The 23,474-nt window shown below is 31.3% G+C and overlaps 1 long non-coding RNA gene across 1 annotated transcript; it reads left to right on the top strand.

Moving 5' to 3' along the window:
* The first annotated feature begins 6,681 nt into the window (after nucleotides 1-6,681).
* Nucleotides 6,682-22,552, top strand: LOC119683315. The gene is made up of 4 exons (XR_005252643.1): nucleotides 6,682-7,380; nucleotides 7,458-7,559; nucleotides 21,036-21,085; nucleotides 21,142-22,552. It is a non-coding gene; the product is annotated as an uncharacterized LOC119683315 (long non-coding RNA).
* The last annotated feature ends 922 nt before the right edge of the window (nucleotides 22,553-23,474 follow it).

Genomic DNA, 23,474 nt, shown 5'->3' with positions numbered 1-23,474 from the left:
GAACAAAAACAAAAAACAAAAAAAAAGAAATAAAATAAAAAGAAAACAAACAACACGAAAATTAAAACATCAAATAAACAAAGAAGCGAAATAAGGTAAATGATAACGTAAATTATGAAATTAGTAAAGAAAAAGTTTAAATCAGATAAAAAAGTTACATAAATTGTAATTGGAGGATGCACATAATTTTATACCCAAAGAAAATACACTGCACAAAGTACACTGTGAGAAACAATAGCTCGCTGACGCATTTAATTAACTGTTTTAAGTGGTTTGCTAGAGGGAAACGCGTCTGCGGTGTCAACTTTAATTGGTCTAGTCTTATCAGGTTTCATTAAAAACATTAGGTACTGTTTAAAATAAATAATCATATACATACATATATATATATATATGAACTTCACATCTTCCATGGGGTGTCACAAGTAAAACTCACCTACTACTAATTATACTCCAAGCAGTATCTAGTGCCTACTGAATTTTACCCGCTTCTTACAACAGTCATGCCTTACCTCTGGAATATTCTAACCCCTATCACGAAGGAAGGACATCGATTGATAGTTGTAATCAATGAAGAGATTAAAGATAGCTGGGCACTGGTTCTAGTACCTACTCAATTTGAGCTACCTCTTATAACAGTTATGCCTTAACTCTGAAATATTCTAACCTCTATCACGAAGGAAGGACATCGATTGATAATTGTAATTAATGAAGAGATTGAAGATAGCCGGGCACAGGTTCTAGTACCTAGTCAATCTTAGTCACCTCTTATAACAGTCATGCCTTAACTCGGGAATATTGATAGTTCCAATCGATGAAAAAAGCAAACATCGGTGTTGAAAATGTTAATAAAGATTATAGTATCTACAGAATTTTAGTCGCCTCCTACAATAGGTATGCCTTACCTTGGGAATATTCCAACCCCTATCCTGAAGGAAGGAGATCAATTGATAGTTGCAATCGATGAAGAAAGCAAACATCGGTGCTGTAAATGTTAATAAAGATTATAGTACCTAATGAATTTTAGCCATCTCTTACAACAGTCATGTCTTAACTCTGGAATATTCCAACCCCTATCCTGAAGGAAGGAGATCAATTGATAGTTGCAATCGATGAAGAAAGCAAACATCGGTGTTGTAAATGTTAATAAAAGTTATAGTACCTAAAGAATTTTAGCCGCCTCTTACAACAGGTATGCCTTACCTTGGGAATATTCTAACCCCTATCACGAAGGGAGGACAACGATTGATAGTTGTAATCAATGAGAAGATTGAAGAAAGCAAAGACGAGACACTGGTTATAAAGTTGATAGCAATGACTTAAAATGAGGTTGTCTAATGTTAACCCTTTTCCGAGTTAGTGCATCTGGGCACTTTTACTCTTTAATAGCTGCAGGGTTTCTGCAGATTCCCACCCATCTCACTGACAATTTTTGTATTTTTCATATCTTCTGCTTACAGTCCCGTGCGGTAAGTGATTACCCTTAGATTAGTTAGTGCTAAGTAGAGTACCCTGTCGGTTTTCGCATATAGCTTCAGGGCTCTATCTCTTATGTATTTTTTGACCGAATCTAATCTAAGGTCTCTTAGCATGTCATTCGTGCGGATGTACCATGACACTTTGAAGAGTCTTCGGTGAACCTGACTTTGAGCAACTTGTAGCTTCTGGATAGTAGAGTCGGCAGCTTTACTATACGCGACACTCCCATAAAATAGTACTGGTCTAATTATTTGGCTGTAGATCAGATTTCTGTTTGAGCAACTACTTCTTTTGAAAAACGAGATGGCATAGATATAACTTGCATACATGTTGTGATTTAAATATACAAAATATCGAAACTTCATATGTTGGCATATGAGTTTCATGTCTAAAAGCACCTATCAATTAAGAATATTTCCTGCTAATCTCACTTCTAAGCATTTTCTTTATTAATACATATCATAAATTAAATTTTAAATTTCATTTTTGAAGTTCAACTCAAGAAAATCCACGCTGGAGTAAAAGTCAAAAGCACATAATATAATTGCTAAGCACTTCGTTGAGAAGTTCCAATTATGTTATCAAAAATGAAGCCGGTTAAGTTATTTGACAAGTAAATAGTAAATGGGTTTGTCAAGTTGACAGCTGTGAAAATAATGAGCCCTTTCCGAATGCCAACATATTCCATATTGAGGAACGCTGAAAAGCTGACAAAATAAATGTGCATACTTGTACGTGGAAAGGCATTCTTACCCACTAGGTACACTATTTTCTACATACATAGTTATTCCCATATTGACATACAAACTAGCATTTGTACGCTAACCAAATTATGAATAATCAAGCTAATTACTTAAGAAAATTGTTTCGTCTGAAAAGCAAATGACTTACTTTTTGGTAGTGGAATTATAACCAAAGGTTGCCGTCATAAGCTCAGCAAGAGCGCAACAGGTAAGCGGCGGCCTCAACGGAAATAAACAATAAAGCCAAATCGTTGTTGTCTACTTGTGTGTGAAATGTGACAGAAATTATTTAATGGACTATTAAGGAGCGGAAAATGAAAAATTATAGCCAATTTTGGAATGGTGAAGTGTTAGAGAATTATTGATGAGCTACATTGACGCCAAAACGTCACTGAGGGGCTTTTCCATAATATTTGTATTATAAATGGAAATCTAAATAATAGATATTAGATAGATTTTCTTAGAATTCCTAAATAAAACATTTAAACGCTTGGGATATTAACGATTAAACTGAATATATAACAATTTACAAATATGTCTCACATACTGATATTATAAGCTGTCCATACTTTTAAATACAACTATGAATTAAGGACATTACATACCCAAAAGCTATTTAACCAACCCATCTATAATCACACATATATTTGACAATGGATTATATGGATATGATATATTTTTAATGGCGTTTTCGATTGGTGAGTCTGGATTCAATTGAACATTTTCAAAGTAGTTTAACTTCAATTTTAGTAGTAGTGTTAGTAGATATTTATATTTTTCATTATTTTTCATCATGACACTTATCTGTCAGATAATGGAAAACAGCTGTTTTTTTTTTAATCTTGCAATTCGGACAAAGTATCTGGAGTGTGTTAAATTATTTTCACGTGTCACACATTTTGCCACAAACATACCAATCGATAACAAAAATGCATCTCGATTAAAAAACATTACCCCAGATTTAACAATCGAAAACGGCATTAGTCTTCTTCTTTATTTGAAGGAATATAAGTTAATGTCTAAAGCACTTTTAATTAATATCTGTTTTCATTTCGATAATACATTGTTCCATTATTGATATTATAGAAATATAACTGGAAGCCCAAGATATCTTCTTGACGGAATCAAACAATTTCAGCACTCTGTCTTTAATGTACTCTCAATTCTCAAGTCCTTATGCATGTCTTCGTTTTTAATATGCCATTATGTTGTAGGCATAACACATAAGATTCCTAGCAACAGCAGGTAGATGTGGTTAATTGCAGAACCTGGTAAATCAGCGAATAAAGTGTTTTTATATATAATATATAGTCCCGATCCTTCCTGTTCTAGTTCCGATCGTATAAACTATAGATATTAAATATTTAATGTTTTCGTACCAATTTTAATTTCTGGAAAGCTTAGACAACTTAAATACATCTGTTAGTTGGCATAATTGAGTCTTCTAATAGAAACCCACAAAGTAAACTTCCAAAAAATATTTTAAGTTGGGTTTACTCATAATCCGAAGTCGATGTTACGAAAACAGTATTGCTGTATTATGTCATATTATTTCGAACATCGTTTCTTTTGAGTGAGACATAAACATACTCATTTTAATTTAAGAGCAATAAACGCCACTGTACCTCAAAGTAAGTTCATCTCCCAGTCTCATTTTGTCAGATATGTTTTTATTGCAAATAAACTCCTCAATCAGACTCTCTAGTCTATTTATTATTTTAAATATATAGACAATACTTTATTTTAAATACATTTATGTTAAGTTTAAATTTATTATAGCTAACAACTTCAAACTCTTTAATCTCCAAAGTCAGTTTCTGGATTAAACATACCTATACGGATGATTTTTGGATTTCAATGGATTATAATTCGTTCTATACTTATAGATCCTTTTTATTTTCTTTACCCGAATGGAAAAAGAGGTTTTTCCTTTTGTGTCGAAAAGGAGAAACCTCTCCCTCCTATATCTCTCTAACGCATACCGATCGTAGCGTACCAGTAATTGACAATTTTTACGTTTTCCGTAAGTTACTCTCCACTTGTTTATTTATTTCCCGAATTTTTAGTCATTGTTATTTAAACGGAAAACACAAAATTACGTGCTTTTCGGTTCAAACTTTCTTGCAGTCGAAGTTCTGTGGTAAATATTGATTTAAAATATTTGTTAATATTTTCGAAATTATTCAAAATTATTTATAATATATTTGAAATAGTTATGGATATATATGAGTGTTTATTTGTGTGGTATGTTGGAATTATTACACAATATCTTACGTCTTCCGCTTAAATTACGAATCTTTGTTATACAAAGAAAAACCACAATTGGGATTGCAAGTTTGCAGTCAACTTCCGGTTCGAGGCAATTATTCGAGATTTATTGGATTAGCACAACAAGGCAAGGAAATGCCAGTAAGCCCAAGTTTTGTATACGTATGATATGTAGATGCGGGCATATACATAACTTTATGTGTTCGGAAAAGTGCATTGGTTTCCTATAATTATGAAAAATGATATATGAATATTTTAAAATTTTCTTCAAATTTATTTCTTCCACTTAAGAACCGAAACAAATTTTAATATAATCAAGTCAAGAAGCTTTTAAAATTTTCCCAAAAATAAATGCTGGCACACAGAGTTTTGAAGTATAATAAAGACTTAATTATAAAATATACTTCAATACACTATATTCCATGGAAATAATTCAAATTTATTTTAATGTAAATATTTTATTTATTTTATAATTAATGCAAACTGTATTTTACTTTGGATATAAATAAACACAAAATATTTGTTGATTTGTCGTATCAAGACCGGCATTTATTTATTTAGATTTTAATGGAGTGGCAATACAAATAATTTTCCTCGATTTATAATTGAAACTCATAGACACATTGGCGTCTTTGCATGTACAGAAATAGATAATATATAAAAAAAAATAATTCAATTTGTTAAATGTAGCTGATAAATATAATTTTAGAAGCAATATATATATATATATGTATAATTATATTTATATATTTATAAATTCATATATAAATTCATAAATTCATCACGCAAAATATAATGATGTATTAAGCAGCTTAGTAATTTTAATTAAAAAGTAATTTATAATAATAATAATTTACTTAGTCTATTGTTTTGAATATAAATTATTAATAAGCGTTCATAGAAGATAGACATTAGAAGTAAACACACTCAAAAAAATATATTTTAACCACATACTAGTTATATTAAACTGATCATTTTGTTAGACAAATTTTAGCTCATGTGGTAAAGAAGATATATAAACCAACATGTGGTATGGTTGTTCCAACATAATGAATCGAGTAGGAATATTTTGATCTGAGCTTCAGTTCGAAACTGGTTAAATCAACTAGATTATCTTTGTAAGTATAGCAACCCGTGTCCAAAATGCACGACTCGCTTATACCTTGTTCCCACTGCAACTAAATCAACTTAAATTAATCAAATTAAGATTAGGTCGTTTCCATAGAAATGATAGAAGTCGATTTAAGCATGTGAAAGAGCTTCTAAGTGCCAGAAAGTTTTGTAAAAGTTTTAGAAGAGCTTTTGTTTATTTACATTTCAGTTAACATCCAATTGAAATCAATATTTATTGTTAAATAATATATGATATTGTATAATGATATAAAATATATATTTGATATATAAACTTATTTATATATTTTTATAAATCAAGTATATATTTTATTTATAAAAAACGAAAACTGACAGACTTACCAACACAGCGTTATCAAATCTCAGATTGGTTACAGGTTCCTCGTGAAGGTATGCCGATCTGAGGTCAGCTATCGCTTAGTCTGATGAAGTGATAAACAATAATCCAGTCATGGCGTAGAGAGGGGTTATGAAGAAACTTCGCAGTTAATAGAGAGTAAAAGTGCTCAAGTGCATTGACTTAACCATAACATAAATATATAAAAAACAAACAAATTTTTAAAATTACCTCTGGTTGCTTAGACTTGTTTATTTTTTGCTTATTTATACTTTGTTTGATATGTCATATATGACAAATATATCAAATTTCGATCATTTCCCTTTCGGGAAGTATATTTTGCAAAGTTGAATTGGACATTTATGATGTAATGTCCTAAATTTATTTTAACCTTAGCTGGGAATTTGAAAACTTATTGTACAGTTAATCAAATTCTAAATCAATTAAACTTGTTTAATAAGGGCAATGGGAACATGCAATTAGACTGTAAGAGCATGTTCATAATGATCCCATAATTTTAATATGTAACATAGCGATTCCGAAGTAAATGTTAATGTTAAAATAACACAATATATGTTTATGTGTAAATAAATATATTAATATGTTATACAAAAAACAATACAAAAAACCAAAGTTACCATTGTGTTTAATTAAATTAATATGAAATCTAATAGTATTATTAAAAGAAATTTTTTTCATTATATCAAAAATTCTAAAATCAAAATTCAAAATTGTATTCCGTTAAAAACTTTTCGAACTTTTTTTCGATACGATTCGCCAAATTATTAAAAAATTTGAAAAAAATTATACCATTTTAATAGTTATAGTATTTAACACTGACAATGGCGAGTAGTAAAATCTGGAAAACGGTTATTGGAGCATTTGTGAAAAAAGCAGTATCACCAGCTAATAAGGGAAAAGCAACAGAAACTCAATCGCAGGAAGCAAAATCTCAAATGTCGATTACGAAACTTAATGCTTTAAGAAATAAAAACGAGGCTGCACAAACCACCCAAGCAGAAGCACAACGTCTCGATGATGTGTACTTTCAGAATATAAATGTGTCAAAGAAAACAGCTGGTCAAACAGTTGCAGAGTACACCGAAGCCGAACGTTTAAAGCATGAGTCAACAGATAGTAATTACTCTTCAAACAAAATGCCGAATTATTCTAAACCACAATCCACTACTAAGTATAGAGGTTCCAGACGAAGGAGTATATCCGTAAAATATTCAGCCAATATGAATGCTCCTTTTACGCCTGGACCTCGTAAACGTTGTTCCATATGTGAAGATAGAGCTCCTAAGAAACCAAATGTAAAAATTGAAACCAAAGATGAAGATGAAAACTAGAAAAATAGTCCTGGTTTTCCTCTAAAAAGGAAGACACAAACACATACAATTCAACATGCAGCGATGAGACGTAAATATGCATTTAATTATATTGGTCAAACATTTCTAAGTATTGATAGAACTAACATATATTATCGCTACAAATAGACTAAACTGGTTTCTCTGGAGTGTTCCACATATTTTAAAAATGGGCTCTTTTTAAATCCTCTCGAATACATAAAACTTGTTATTCATTTGAAGGGCTATCATGTAAGTTTTTTGAATTATACATATTTTGTTAATAATATATCTATTCAAATTTGCATTCGAGTGTATATTATATACAAGGTAGAACGCAAAGAAAACAGAACATTTCAAAAATATATGTTTGTAGGCCGGTTCCATTAGCATAAGTGTCGTCAAGTTTTGACAGAATATCAGTTAAGGATTTATCCTTTCGTTGTATGAATTTGCCAATATATTAGGTCATTATAAATATCTATTCTTAAAAAGCTCAGTTTACTTTGAAAAACACCTTATACTAATATATATGCAAATATGTGACGTCAATATTGTTATAGACACTTATACATATCACTACCGACAAAGCTCTTTTCCGATCCAATGAAGATTATAGTTTATGAAAGTGTCCCAAATCTAGAGATCTTATTGTACTGGCCTCTCTGATACTAGCACCCTTCCCATATCCCACCATGTTTATACTTACTGTTTGCCACGATCCAGTTAAAAAAATGTCAATTCTCATCTTTGTTATTATTGTGACAACCAAATATAGGTGTTTGTCTGCTTTAGTATTCCATGCCTATTCAACATGGTCTCGATAAGTGGTTTCTTATTGCTTATTCAACCTGGTTCAGTCATTTTAGTTTCAGAATTTCTCGTACTTTGGTTTTCTCTAATCACGAAACATTTCTATAGGATTTTTGAAATGTTTTTGATCTATTCAACAAGATTACCGGTTAAGTGTTTCCTTACTGCTTTGTCAATCTCGTCTATTATTAATATTCGGTTCACCAATTAGGGGCTTATTGACCGATCATGAAAAATTTCAATAGAACATTTAAAGTATTGAGCTTACAATGAAACTTACATTATCTGAGAAGGGATTGGACATATGTTTGGGTAACGGTTAACGATCTGAGTTTTAAAGTCCATATGAGCCTGTTAATTAAAACTTGAAACGACTATTTTTCAAGTAATTATGATCCACTTATGGCTTATAGAATTAACTTAGGAAGTCAAGGACTAATTCAATTATTCATCAGTAAACTCCTGTACAATATTTTTAAGTTCAACTAAGATGGCAATTATGGAGAAATATTATAGAAGAAGTTGGACGTGGAGACATACTGTAATTTCATAAAAGGGGACACAATATATGTCTACGTCGCAGTAATGATCATTATTGAAACTCAAGTAGACTTCGGTGTGCAAATTTATCAATCTAACCTAACCTAACCCAAGAAGGTACACACACTTGATTCATTCAGAAAATTGTTGTTTGGATTTATTGTATGAAGCAGCGGCCCTATGCGTGGAGCAGCGGCAGATCCATTGTGTTTCTATGAGTGCGGGCGGATGGAATACCTGTAATGAAGTTGTTACCATACTTAGGAAGTTGATGTGTGCGTTCGGTGAGCTTGCTGGAAACATTGCTTTTCGAATATAAGTTTCAGGACTTGTACCCACAGAAAAGCTTATAGGTGCATGTCAGTGACAGAGCTCCAGTATTGGAGCTCCAATCTGTTGAGTTCAATGAGTAAGTGGAGATCTGGACATAAAATTAGGATTAATAAAATGTAATTGTTATTTTGCACATTAAGGACTAAATTTCTTTGAATTCTCTCTAAAAGCTAAGTAGGCACCAGAAAGGCTAATGGTATCTAAAGAGCATAAGGAGCATAGAAAGCTTTTGGGGTTCTAAAACCCAAAAGTTCCCAATGGTTCTTAAAACCATTGGAAACTCAGGTTCCCAATATGCTTAGCCCTGCTTTTAATTAAGTAATTACTATAATACATTGTACCAACTATTGGTTAATTTCATTTGCATCTAAAGTTCAGTATTCCATTTTTTGTTAAATACAAAAAGTTCATTTTAAATACTATATTACCTTAATATCCTGATATCCAATATCACTACAATGTAGTAATAACTGTAATTAAGATTAACATTCTACGAAGTGCACTTTTCTTCATTTTATGTTCATTTATGAACTTCAATTTGTTTATTATTTACAAATAATAAAATTTGTTTCTTTTTCTTAAAAGTTTCGCAATATTTACCAAATGCACTGAAACATACAAAAGAGTTAACAAGAGATTTAATTTCCCATATCGTATTTACTTTAACAACGCATCGATACAAGAAACATTGACGATGTTTCGCAAGTGTGTCAATTATGACAGCAAACAGAAAAAAAGATATCGAAAACCACAGAAGAAAAAAGATTGTTTTAACGCATTTCCGTTAAACGGCAAATATAAATACAAATAAACCTATAAGCAAACAGACATTTGGACGGACGGACAAACAGACAGACAGACATGCAGATAGAGTGCGCGACAGATAGACGAAGGTATGGATGGATACATTCACCAAAGAAGCGATAAAAAAGCAAATAAACACTTAACCAATTGAGATTCATGGTACACGCACACATTAATTGCTTTATAAAAGTGAAATAAATCCTACACACCACGTACTTACATCCAATATCTCAATGAAGCAAAAGTATCTGAATCTGTATCCGTATCTGCTCCAATACGGACATGTATCTGTGTTTCTATATCGGTTACCGATTTTGATTATTAATTGCAATGTGTTGACAATGTGCGCACTTACACGTTCCATGCACGCTGTATTTGTCGCTAGCTCATCGCACCCAACGGATAAGATCGCGAAGTGTAATGGCTGGCGTACATAACTCATTACCCCAAATTAGAGTGCTACATTCGAGCACTAAAACGGTGTCATTGCATGGAGCTGATAATATCAGAATAAGTGAAACAAGCAATGCAATGGCACTAAAATGCATTCAGCTAAGATAGCATTCTGCTTTGATATGTGGATGGATGCATTTTTAATATCAACAAAATTATTCTGTTTTCTGTGTTATTTTTTTTTTAATTTAATTTTTCTTATTGTAAAATTGTTTTTTCATATTTGTTTGTTGATATTTTTTTCGATAGATTGTTTATTGTTTGTTTGCCGTTTGTTGCAATCATCGTTGCGATATGTTTGACTTTTGGTTGAATTTATTTTCAAAGCGCTAAGTAAACAAAAACATGACTGAAACAGACACTTCGGCATTAAAACAGTGAAGGCAGAAAATATTAGGACAAATCAAAACTTCTAATTACAAATTTATCTATTATTTTTGTAATTAATAAACAAGATAATTTCAAAAGGGTGTGTTATCAGGTTTCCATAATTAGGCAGAAAAATAGATTAATAGATCGTAACATTCAAAAAGACGTTATTAAGAGCAGTAAAGTACCAACCACGACTGAACTTATATTTACCTTAGAATACTTATAAGGGATGCTTAAAAATTTTTTATGAAAACATTAGTTTTTATTAACTGGTTTTTATTACTTAATACAGTATTCTCACACCCCGTTGTATTTGGTCTAACAATTGAATCTATGAATATATTTGAATCACCCCAAAAACTTTTTAGGCCTCGATTAGTTGACAACAGCACGACCCACAGTCAAAGAACCCTATACGCATCTATTACAATCTCTGTGTCATATGTTTTATTCAAGATCTGATAACCCACAGTTAAGGAACCCTAAACGCATCTTAAAGCTATTTTTTTTCCTTTCCTTCTTATTTGTAATATATTGCAATATATTGCAATCTCTGTGTCATGTGTTTTAGTCAAGGTCTCAGTCTGGACAATATCGTAGATTTCATCGTTAGTTTATGGTAAAACAATTGTGATTTAATGTTTCAAACAAACTAGACCACAAGATGATGTTTGATGAAGCTGATGAAAGATACTTCATATTGAAAATTAGTGTGACACTGTATTAGCAATATATCGTAATCTTTCTTCTTCTTCTTCATCTTCTAGAGTTTTGTGGATACCATTGTAGCAGAATCAATTTACACAATTCTGTAATTTCGGAGTATATTTCCAATTAAATGTCAATCTCTCTATTTGTTATTAATTTAACCTTATTTTCAAACAATCGTTCAGATCGCCCGGGGATCTATAAAGCAGTTAAAATGAAAGGAATTACATAACGTATGCATGGATTAGGAAGTGGATGGGTAAAGGTTGTGTGAGAACGGAAGAGATTATTAAGAAGTGGGAGTGGATAAAGAATGAGTGTTATTTTAATTAAAGTCAATCAGACAGAGAAACGTAGCCCCTTCTACGGGGCAGGACCAAATGTCTATTAGACTAGTGTTTGTGAGTGTTTTGAGAGAGTAATAAAATTCTATCTTTCATTTATTTTTTTTATTATAAAAATCGATTAGTCTTCACAAACTTTCTCCATTTATTTCCATAGTCCATGAATGTTCTAAGTGATCGTTATGAGTAGTTCATCTTGGTTCTTTCCTATATAATTGCAGGTCTTACTCGTTAGCTAGAGTTCTGTAGATGACTTTCCAGCGCCATTTTCAAGAATGAGTTATATCTTCTCGAAGCGTAAGCCGAATCCATTGACATTATCTATTTTTTATTTGTTTGTTTAATCCTTTAAATCGTCATTTAGCCACCACAAGCTCCCTTCATTTAACTCGATCGCCAGCTGGTGTTCTGAGTTGCTGTCATGATTATTGCAATTTTTTTAGGAATGTTTTTCTTGATGTAACTACGGATATTCATTCGCAATGGAGTCCTGTGGATTCGTTGCGGTGTATTTTTTGGGATATTAATATATATTATTTTCGGAACGCATGCCTTAAACTGGATATATACGAGAATTTAGATTGTAATTTCAACTGTTAAAAATGTTAAACTGATGTCTGAAATTAAAAAGCTAAAACAACGATACACCGATATTCATTGTGATTTAATTGTCAGATTTATCAGATGTTCTATTTTTCGCTACTAAAATTCCCATACAAATCTTTTTGATTTGAACTTATTTTGCTATCCAAATCAAAAATAATTTGAAATGAACTTTAAAATTAAAATCAAGACTCTCGTGTGAACCCAGTATAATACCTATATATTATATTCTTCATTAAATCGGCTTAATGCCTTTTAGTGTTATAATTATTAATGTTATAGTTATACCTGTAATTACCGGATTAGGTCATTATATTACAGGAGTCATTATAAAATTAATAGAAACATATAGCCACCACTGTAGCTGCCTTAAATAGCCAGCATATTTTCGAGCAATTGGATAAGCAATTGAAACATATTGAACAAATATTTGCGTTATGGGTTGACATTTATGCAGGGCAGCGAACAGAAAAAATAACAAACATTCCAAAAGAAAACATAGACAGACGTAGAGGAGACGACCCATGTGTACAAATGGCTCAGAAAATGTTTGACATGCCACCACAAAAGTGAAACAAAAATAGAATTTATCATTGGGATAGATGAAGTATAATAAAAATTTAATTTCAGTGTTGCACTTTCCTATTCCCAATGTCCAGGAATCAAAGCAAACCAACTGAATTAAAGTATCTGGAAAAATAATTTTACAAAAACATGAAAATATTCTTGATTTCCTTGCAAACTCCAGTTCATATGGATATCCAGTTGCATGGATACCCTTGCTCACCACTTTCCATACTTTTCCAATTAGAAACTCAAACAAAACCAATTTTTTTCTATATCATGAACGCGTTAATTAAATGGTCAATGATTTGTAACCAACCAACTACCACACTTGAGCTGCTTAACGTTTTTGTAATTTATTTAAATGCTTCGCAGAGGAGATACACCAGCGGAGCCAGCGGCATGCGGGCTGAGCAAAGTGTGGAAGATGCAATGCCAGGTACAACTGGCAACGCCTGAAAAGCTGTTAAAAACCAATTTGCATATCCAAGAAAAATTAGAGTGCAGATGAGAGCTCAGCTCCTAAGCACACACACAACGCGCTCGAGGTGCAACTAATGCAACTTGATGTTTCAATTAACGCAAATACATGATTACGGTAGCGCAGGCAAATGCTATCTTCCACACACTTATGAGTACGCACACAGCCAGACTGGAAAAGTATCTAACACTCGTAAGTTGAGTTTAATTTATAAACCGAAATTAAATTGAAATGCTGTGCAAACAAACTGGAAGTGTTTATTTTTGCTGGTGAATGAATATAGAATAAGGTTTTAATTTTCTCATGTGCAACATTTTCTAATTAAATTGATGAGGTTGGCTTAATAGTTGCAATTTTGCCATTATACCAAATAGTATGTGAAATATGAATCCACAACTAAATTTGATTTTGAATCTGAATCTGAATTTAAATCTGACTTTGAATCTGAGTCTGCTGACTCTGAATCTGAATCTGAATCTGAATCTGAATATGAGTCTGCTGTGTCTGAGTCTGTATGTGAATGTGAATGTGAAACGTGAAAGTTATGTGCAATTACAAACATGTTAACTGAAAATTATTTCAATTAAAAACAAAAACGTTCAATTAAAATATGAAAATTCCCATTTCATAATTCGCATAACACATTTTTGCAATTTATGGGTTAATTAGAGGAAATCTATGCAATCTACTCGCCAAGACAACCAATTTGGGTTCAGTTGTGCAAACAGAAATCAGCATTCCGACAAGTATTTTCAGTTTTACTGGCAAATTAGCAATTAAGGCAGTTGTGAGGAAATTGACGCAAGACTTGACGATACAAAAAATGAGAAAGAAATAATTAATGTGCGATATAATCGATTATAGATTGCATAACATCCATATAACATCCATATGAGAATACAGAAAGTCACTATGGTGTCATATCTTCACATAAATATAAGTAAATTATATCAAGAAATTATGTAAATACATATATGTATAATATAATGATAGATGATATCAACAACTACAATGTAACTACTATGAGAAAAACACTACAATTTTATTTTCTCATAACAATTAAATAATAAAATATATGTATAACATATAATTTTATATAATAAAATTTAATAGAGAAGTTTCAAATAGTAATAAACGACAACAGCAAAAATTATTTTTATATTATTTAATTAATTGAATTTTTGTCTGACCATACCAACTGTTTCGAGTATTGCCAAACATCCATCATCAGTAGTCTTGGAAATAATTCTTGTTTTTAATTATTCGTTAATAATTTTTTTGAGATTGCAAGTATCAGGAATTAAACTTGTGGCATCCTTAAAGTGATTTCCTTGTGCCTCTCTCGTAGTGATTTTCTTAAAGTACCATTCTCTAAGTTCCATTCTTGAAGTGCCCTCATTTAAGTGTCCCCTAAGTGTCCTCCTTTAAGTGCCTTTTATAAAGTTTCTTCCCCAAAGTGTCTTCCTCAAAGTGTCTTCCTCAAAGTGTCTTCCTCAAAGTGTCTTCCTCAAAGTGTCTTTCTGGTTAGATTTCTCGAATACTTTTATCAAAGGACTTCTTTCAAAGTTCTTTCCATGAACTGTCTTCTGGGAACTACCTTTCTCGAATTGCACTCCTCGTTCTTGAAGTGATTTTCTTGGGGTGTCATCCTCCGAGAAACGCAGAATCCTATGATCTTTGATGCACCTTTCACTTGAAATAGCCTGTTATCAAAAAGTTTTACGAATAAATTAGGTTTGAATTATCATAATTCTTAGTGGACTAAGAATCACTATCTATTTTTATAATTACTATATTATAATTATATCTCTTAATGTATTTTGTAAAACTTTTCCTAAGGCATTGAAGATTTGATAGTACTTTTTTCGATATAGTTTTCTTTAACAACTTGTATCTCTGTGAATACTAAAAATGTACAGTAAGAATATATATTTTAATGTTAATTTTATAAAAATTATTAAAAGAATATTGGAATTGAATAATATTTTGAAAGTTGTATAAATACAATAAAAGAAAAATCTTTTTTATGATTAAATGGTTCAAAGAAATATATAAAGAAATATAAAGAAATATATATTTATGTCGATAAATTTAACAATAATATTCTTACTTACTGTATCAAACAAGTCCTTCAACATCTATATCTATATCTATATCCACATCTAACAGTCCGTTCATGACCACAACTTCTAGTCTTCGACTAGATCTTCCAGACTTATTTCATGGATAGACTATATCTTTCAGCCCATTCGTGCCCACATATTCTAGTCCATTCGTGGTTAAAATATGTAGTTTAAACCCATTATCTAAATCTGCATTATTCAGGCGATATAAGTAAGAATAAGAATCGATTAGAAAGATTTTCTATAAAATCTTAATAATATGTAATATTAGAAGTTTTGAAAAATTGCTTTATAATTTCACAAACTAATTGGCCACCTACTCCTCCTACTTCCTGCTAACCTTCTATTTATATCCAAAGTTTGTGTACATTAAACCCATAAATTTCAGCACTAATCCAAAACAACACACTAATCCGCAGATACTTTAAAGTCACACTTAATTAATAATATTCATACAATGTTGTATACAACAGCTACAACAGCAAATTCGCTTAATTGATAAAATATACATTTGTAGATTGGATTATTAAGAACTAATTAATAAAGCAACACCAACTAATTTTACCAACTTATGATTTTTATGAATATTTAAAAATATTATGGCGAAGACTTTAAAGCCTTTTTAAATATTTGAGTTGATTAATAAACTGCCTTCGAGGTATTTTCAAATTAATGATTTGCCCATACAATGGCAGCAATAAATGCTTCTCATCCAAACCCAAGTTAATGTCAGGCTGAGTTTATCGTAAATTTATTTGACGGCATCAACTAGTTTGTGATTTTCAAGTAAATTTGAAATTTTTATTGGCTCGAAGGCTTAACAAAAAACCTTAAATTTACATAGAAAATAATTACACTTGCCAGCCAAAGCACGAGACAGTCACAAACACTTTGTGTAACACAAGCAGTCAAACTTTGAGCCTATAAATGCCAGGGGCCCTTCGTGATATACTAACAAGTTTGATCTAAACAAACCCCAAAAAAATTTCCAACTCAAAAATATATCTTAAATAATTCGAAAAAAGAATAAAAATTATATACTAAATATTTGTTAAGAATAAAACCAAGCGATTATGACCAGCGGCCACCTTTGCATATTTATCAAAATGTTATTAATTACACAGACCCATTAGAATGAATGGCAGTTAAATAGAACATAGAACACAGAATATGCGATTGCCTTTATTTAAAATTGTATAAGATATTCTATCTGACTTTATGTAAATATTTTTATAATTTATAGTAAATGCTAATAAAATTACTTAAATCACTTCTCTTATTCAAATCAAATCAAATCAAAAAAAAAAAAAAAAAAAAGAAATACAAACAACTTTCTAACACTGTAGGGATATATACTTTGATATTGAATAAAATATTACACTGACATACTTGTACATATCCAGCTAGATACATACGCAATTGGAGAACATAAGTGTTACCAGTGTAATTGCACAGAATAGTCATAACAAAGACCAACAACACTGCTAATTTTCAAGTGAATTGTATTTCTATAATGTCACAAAGAGAAACACATGCATTTTTAGATACAATATTTTATTGTGCTTTCCCCCGCTTGCATGTTTCGTTAGTGCAGTGCAGTTAAGACTCTGCAGATGTCATATCTATTGTGATCGGAATTATAGTAAAATTTTCCCAAAGCTCACACTTACCAGCTCACCAAGTGGAGAACAAACAAAAGTACACAAATCAAAGTAAAGCCCAACCTATTTATCATGTATGTAATTCCATGTAAGTATAAATATTTGAACAGTACAAGAGCAATTTAGATAAGTGTTATGGCATATCGCCACTCTTGCATTGGACTCATGTACTTGTACTGCTAAATATGCCATGCGAGTAGACCATATAGCATACCTACTTGCCCGGTCGCATTGTACCTTCGAAGAGTGCAAGACACTCTATTCCTACAAACTCGCATTTGGTATCGAAGCCGGCCAAAGTGTCACTTCAAAGTGAAATTACAAGAACAACCCAGAAGGCATTCGAGTACTCGTATTGCAAGAAAAACAGAATATTGAAAGAAAAAATATTGAAAAATGAATCATTAAAAGAAATTATATTGAGGAAAATCAATGAAATGCAATTATTAAAATTGTGCAAATGATGTGATCACATCGAAGAGGTTATGTAAACAAACCTCTATCAGCGTTAGTACACTCAATTCAAGTCTATATCCTTATCCTGCACTTATCTGTGGTAGGGGCACTCAGCATAAGGACAATGAAATTAAGTCAGAAACGAATAAAAATAAATCCTTTCAATTTATTGTTCGAAGAAAAATTGGTACTAATATCTCTGCAAAATATAGATTAAAATTTTATGGACTTATTTAGGAGGTACTTCTTCTTCTCTTCTTTTCTTCATATTTGGCACTACAGTCCAGTGTGAGCCTTGGCCTTCCTCACTTTAGAAGATACTAAAATACATAAAAGTGGCTGTCTATACGAAAATCCTTAAAATAATAATTCAATACAAAAAAACAATAAATATATTCTCATTAATGCTGATATTATTCAATAAACTATTGTTTCGACTGAACTGGTACACTTCAAACGTTGGACATTACAGACACTCTACTCAAGTCACTCAAAGTTAGCGTAATACTTGTACCAGAACCATATAATTTTTCAATGTTTCCATACTCTATATTTTATACTCTTCCATAGAAATATACTCAAATTTGACTGTAAGACGGTTCTGGAGCTTAATGTTGTATATATATGGTACAATAAATAACATCAGTCTATGCTTAAAAAATAAATACGATAGCAATCAGAACTCAAGACGGTTCCTACACCACATTTCCTATAAAGGAAAATAACAAACAATAACTAAATGCAATCTGAATGTAAAAATATTGCCATAAAAATTTCAGGGCAGCCATATATATGTTATGTGAGCTAAACCATTAAAGGAACGGCCTATGAAATCTCGATATGGAATTCATAAAGACAAGCTAACCGAAATTATTTTTAATCATTTATATTAAGATATGTCTTATATGGTAGAAAATATTTATATAAAATTATTTAAATTATTTATTATATTTTTTAATTTAAAAGCCATCTTCACTCCTACAGTCATTCTATATTAGACTAGAAGAATCTTAGAGTCAACATTCGTTTTTGAAGTATTCGTTTCGAATACTTCATACTCCTTTTGAAATTTGTGGATCAGTCAATTAATTCCTAGTCCTTTTAAAGTGTTAACCTTTCGAAAGTTGTTGTTGAATCAAGAATTTCACCTTCTAGATCCATTGATAGTATGTTTTCAATTCTATTCTATTTTTATAATATGTATAATTTTTTAACTATATATATGTTGAGGCTAGTTGAGTTGAGTCAGTGCACCTGAGAACTTTTACTCTCTATTAACTGCGAGGTTTCTACAAAACCCCTCTTTGCGGATTATTGTTTATCATTTCATTAGACTAAGCAATAATTGACCTCAGATCTGCATATCTCCCCGAGGAGCTTGTAACTATTCTGAGATTTAATAACGCGGTGTTAGTAAGTCTGTCAGATTTCGCAAATAACTAAAAAATAATCAAATTTTTTTTCATTTTTTTTTTTATATTTTTAATTTTTATAATTCTATTTTTTGTAATTCTATTTTTTGTAATTCTATTTTTAATTCTATCTGCTTTTCTATTTTTATTATTGGTCTACTATAGATTTTATTTTTTATGTAACTTCAAGAAGTATATTATTAAGTGCTTATAATAAACCAATTTTTCTTTTTAGTTTAACCGTTATTAGAAAACAAATCCATTGGTATAGTACGAAATGTCTAACATTTTACTTGGAAAATATTAATTTTCAGTTAAGTGAAAGTTACTGACAACTTCTATGGAAATCCTTCTCGACAATATTTTAATCAAAGCATTTGAACTAATTAGTGTCTAATTAATGTCACTGCTGACATGGTAATTCAAAAAAATGGAACCTTCTACTCCTGTTTTTTATTTTGAAATGCATATTTAGTAGTATTGCAAATCCAACAAATATCTACGAATGTTGAAGGGACTTTAATCCCTCAGAGAAAATAGTAGAGCAATGGAATAAATGGTGCTATGGTTTCTAAAAAGTTCATATTCAAAAACGTCAGTTCGAGTTATATTTTAATATATAAAATTTTTTAAAAGTGAACTGAATATGCCAAAATAAAATAAAGTAATTCAGAGAGATGTCACTAAAGAGGGTGTCACACAATTCATATTCATTGTTCTTAATTAAGGGATTGCATTGTCAGTAAGTGAAGGATTCTAGTTATACAAATCAAAGTAGGTTTTCATTATTTACTTAAACCGCGTATATATTTGTCCCCTCGCTCCCTCTCTAAAACTATTTATAATAAAATTAATATAAATATTCCAAAGGTTTTCATCTTTCAACATATACGAGTGGCTTAGCTCCATTCTCAGGGGTGCGTATAACCAGTGTCGCCCGTAACGCTTGCATATGTGGTGCCGCGTTGAGTGCGTACGACGCGTGCAACTACGCGTAAGTATATTTAATATTTCCCCCCTCCTTCATGTCGCTTGCAGTGCACAGTAAAAAGTTTAATTGAAACATGTTCTGATGGCAGATATGCCTCAAGTACTACGAAAATTAAAAGAGTAAAATTAAAGATACTACAAATACAATCTTTGCTGATATGCACTCGTATGAAACCAAACATGGTTGCCACATTTTTAAGTTGTTTTGAATTATTAATCATAAATTACAAATAATTTCTGTTTATGTACGTTTCTGAAATTACAATGAGTTTTGTTTCAAAAATGCAGGCAGGTGCCATGTTCTGCTTTTTTTTTTCTTATTAAATTATCTGCAATAAAATCTTAACAAGCACAAATACAAGAAGAAGCACTCCAAGCGCTGCACACAAAGGTGCTAAGGCAATGCTGCCTTCTTGACAGACAGACAGACATTGCCTAATTTAAATTATTTTAGGTTTTAATATAAACATATTTCATCAATATAAAATTGAACAACAGAAAAATGTTAACAAAAAATTATTAAAAATAAAATGTTAAAAAAAAAATTTTTTTTTTAAAAATTATTAAAAAAAAAATAATAGTTAATAAAAAAATTGTTAATAATTATGCGTTAACAGTTAAAAGCACTTGTTAGTTACTGTTGCGCTCTTGGGAAGTCACGTTTTTCACTTTTTCTATTTTTTTTTTTAATTTTCAACTTCTGACCTCCCAATTGGCTGTTAAGCCCAACAATTAGAATTTCTACAAAACCAGAAAAAATATATAAAATTTTATAGATAATATTTAAAACAATTTTTTTTTTTTGTTCAATAAATAGTCGTAATTTATTCTGGGTGAAGTTGTTGGTAGTGAAAAATCGTTTGCCACAAACCTCATTGACATTTGTGCTGCATAACCGCATGAGCCAGTGCTGCACTCAAATTTATTATTTTTCCTTTTAATATTCAAGCACTATTCTATTTAATTAGAATTCATTTTTTTATTTACATATTTATTTTGAAATTTTATTTGTTTTTTTTTATAAGATAATTTTAAGCGCTGCACAGCAACAGTAATATTTTTCATCTTCAGGAACTCTAATTGGTTGAGTGACAGTGGAGCAAAGTTATGAATTTTCTAAGGTAATCAAATTATAATCAATTACCTCTAATCAAATTTTAACTAAAAGCTCCTGTAGGATTTTTGAATATGAATACCAACAAACATATCAATCCATCTTGGAGAGTAACGAAGCCCTTCGAATACCGCAAACAGTAATGGGCCAAAAATTCAACCAATGCATGACGGTAATTGAATATAATAAGTGCAAACTCTTCCAGTTTTGGATCTTATTGTAGAGGGAACATTCACAAACAAAATGGAGCCAGAATTCAAAATCAGAGACAGAATTCGGTAAATCAGAGAGAACCCTTCCCTTACAGGATCCATACCTCATCAGAAAGTAGCTAGAAAATAGCCTTGCATATTTTAATGAAACCAACATCCAGGACATATTTGTATGTTACCCATTCATTCCGTCTAGTCATCTATAAATGCATGCTCCTTAAGACATCTGGAGTGCATCCGATGAGAAATTTCTATATCTAATTACATCAACGTACAGGACAAATTCGTGTGTTGCTCTGAAGTTTCTGATGCATTCCATCAAGCCTTCCATATAGACATCATGCGTTCATTTGGTAGTAATCTGCAGTCACCTCTACTAAGCATTCCGTATGTCATGAACAATTATCGTGTGTCGACCTAACCTCAAATCAAGGTTTCGTGCTTCCTTAAATATTAAGAATGCACCCAACGAAGGATTTCTAATGAAATCAACGTCCAGCACGAATTCATGTGATACCCAACGAATTTCTTTTTGTTTTTCAGCTAGCTAGTGGTTTTTCAATCACTATCTAATATTGATCCGGCCACACTTATATTCCTTATATCATGTTTAGTTATATAATTTATCCGAAACAGTGGCTTACTTCTGTTGACTTGTGTGATATCGCTTTTCTTCAAATCGAGGCTTTTTTTTCCTTAAACGCTTTAAGTGCATCCGATAATATATTTCTGTAAACTGCCAATTATGTAAGCAGTATCACAGCATTAAGCAGCAATATGGATACAATTATAGACTTAACTATTTCGTATATTAATGCAATCGTCCCATAAGCTAAAGAAACAACAAACACATCACTGTATATACTCAATATATTACAACTACTCAGTCCCCAATCACTCCGTAACAACAGTCGAAGCGAAGTTAAAATGGTTGAATGGCACCATAGTAACATCAAGTGCTGAATAAAACACATACTTTCTTCCATGTTCAGACTCAGAATTCGGTTATAGATCTGAGTATTGTACCAACGATTCAATACTAGAGTGTGTATTATACGATAAGTATCCGTTTTGATATCATTTTAAAACATCAACAGCAACATTTCAAGAAACATCAACACCACAGCTGCAAACCATATCCATCAGCTTTAAACCTTTTCGTTGAAGCTTCAATCGTAATCAACCTTCAACCAGATAGATAACTTATTCGCATTAAGACAACAATTAACAGGTTCCAATAACAGATTAAATTAACACGTCGCTATAATGACGTAATTACTTCCGAACATGCTAATCTGCCTAGCAAAAAACATTACTTCTTTTTATAACCCATGGTTTTAACAACCTATCCCATTAAACCTTTGCAAATCAAATCTCCATAATCGATGATCAAATTTTCCTTTAAACAAAATAATTTGGCAGCACTTTCCCGTGCAGAGACCTTGATTCATCCAAGCATTTTCTGTACCAAGACTTTTCCTAAAACTGTACCGATAGATGAAAGAAAAGCCCACCCTCTTGATTTTATTTGAAACCCTTTTTGACATCAAAAGGGTTAAGAATTGGAAATTTCAGATTTAATGAAGAACCATGAAGACTTGGTAAATTTCTAGACTGAAGATATTATAGAGTGAAATGAGAAGTTTTAAGAGTCGGAGCAGTGGTATCGCTTGTGTTCTATTGTCTTTTCACAAGAATTATCCGGACAAGCACCATATCGTCTTAAAGCACGGTATCTAGTGAGATCTAAAATTATTTTGGAAACTTTCACTTTCTTCCGTTTTATTAAATTTGAACAACTGATGAGAGAGGCTCTGTCAATACAACAAAAACTGCTAAAGAAGGTTCTATCAATAAAACAGGAACTCATAAGCGAGATTATATTCAAGGCCTATACCTGTGTGAGTCCCCTTTACCTACAGAACCAAAAACCAAAAGATAGTCACTTTTATTGCTTTAAAATGAATTATATAGACAGCATACTGCCCTGTCTTAACTTGGGCGAAACGTACACGATGGAAAAAATTTCAATTGGAGCCTAACTACTTGTAAGCTTCTTCTCCTTATTAAGAAAAGAAAATATTTTCGCTTAGAACACTAAAATATCTATGCAGAGATGATATGATTTCTGTATCCGAAAATATTTGGAATAGACTTTGGCCTTGAAGTACAAATTGTTGAGAC

Source organism: Teleopsis dalmanni, chromosome 2 (genome assembly GCF_002237135.1).
Source record: "Teleopsis dalmanni isolate 2A chromosome 2, ASM223713v2, whole genome shotgun sequence".
Classification (NCBI taxonomy): domain Eukaryota; kingdom Metazoa; phylum Arthropoda; class Insecta; order Diptera; family Diopsidae; genus Teleopsis; species Teleopsis dalmanni.
Note: the sequence above shows the minus strand (reverse complement) of the source record. Positions and strands in the feature narration are given on the sequence as shown.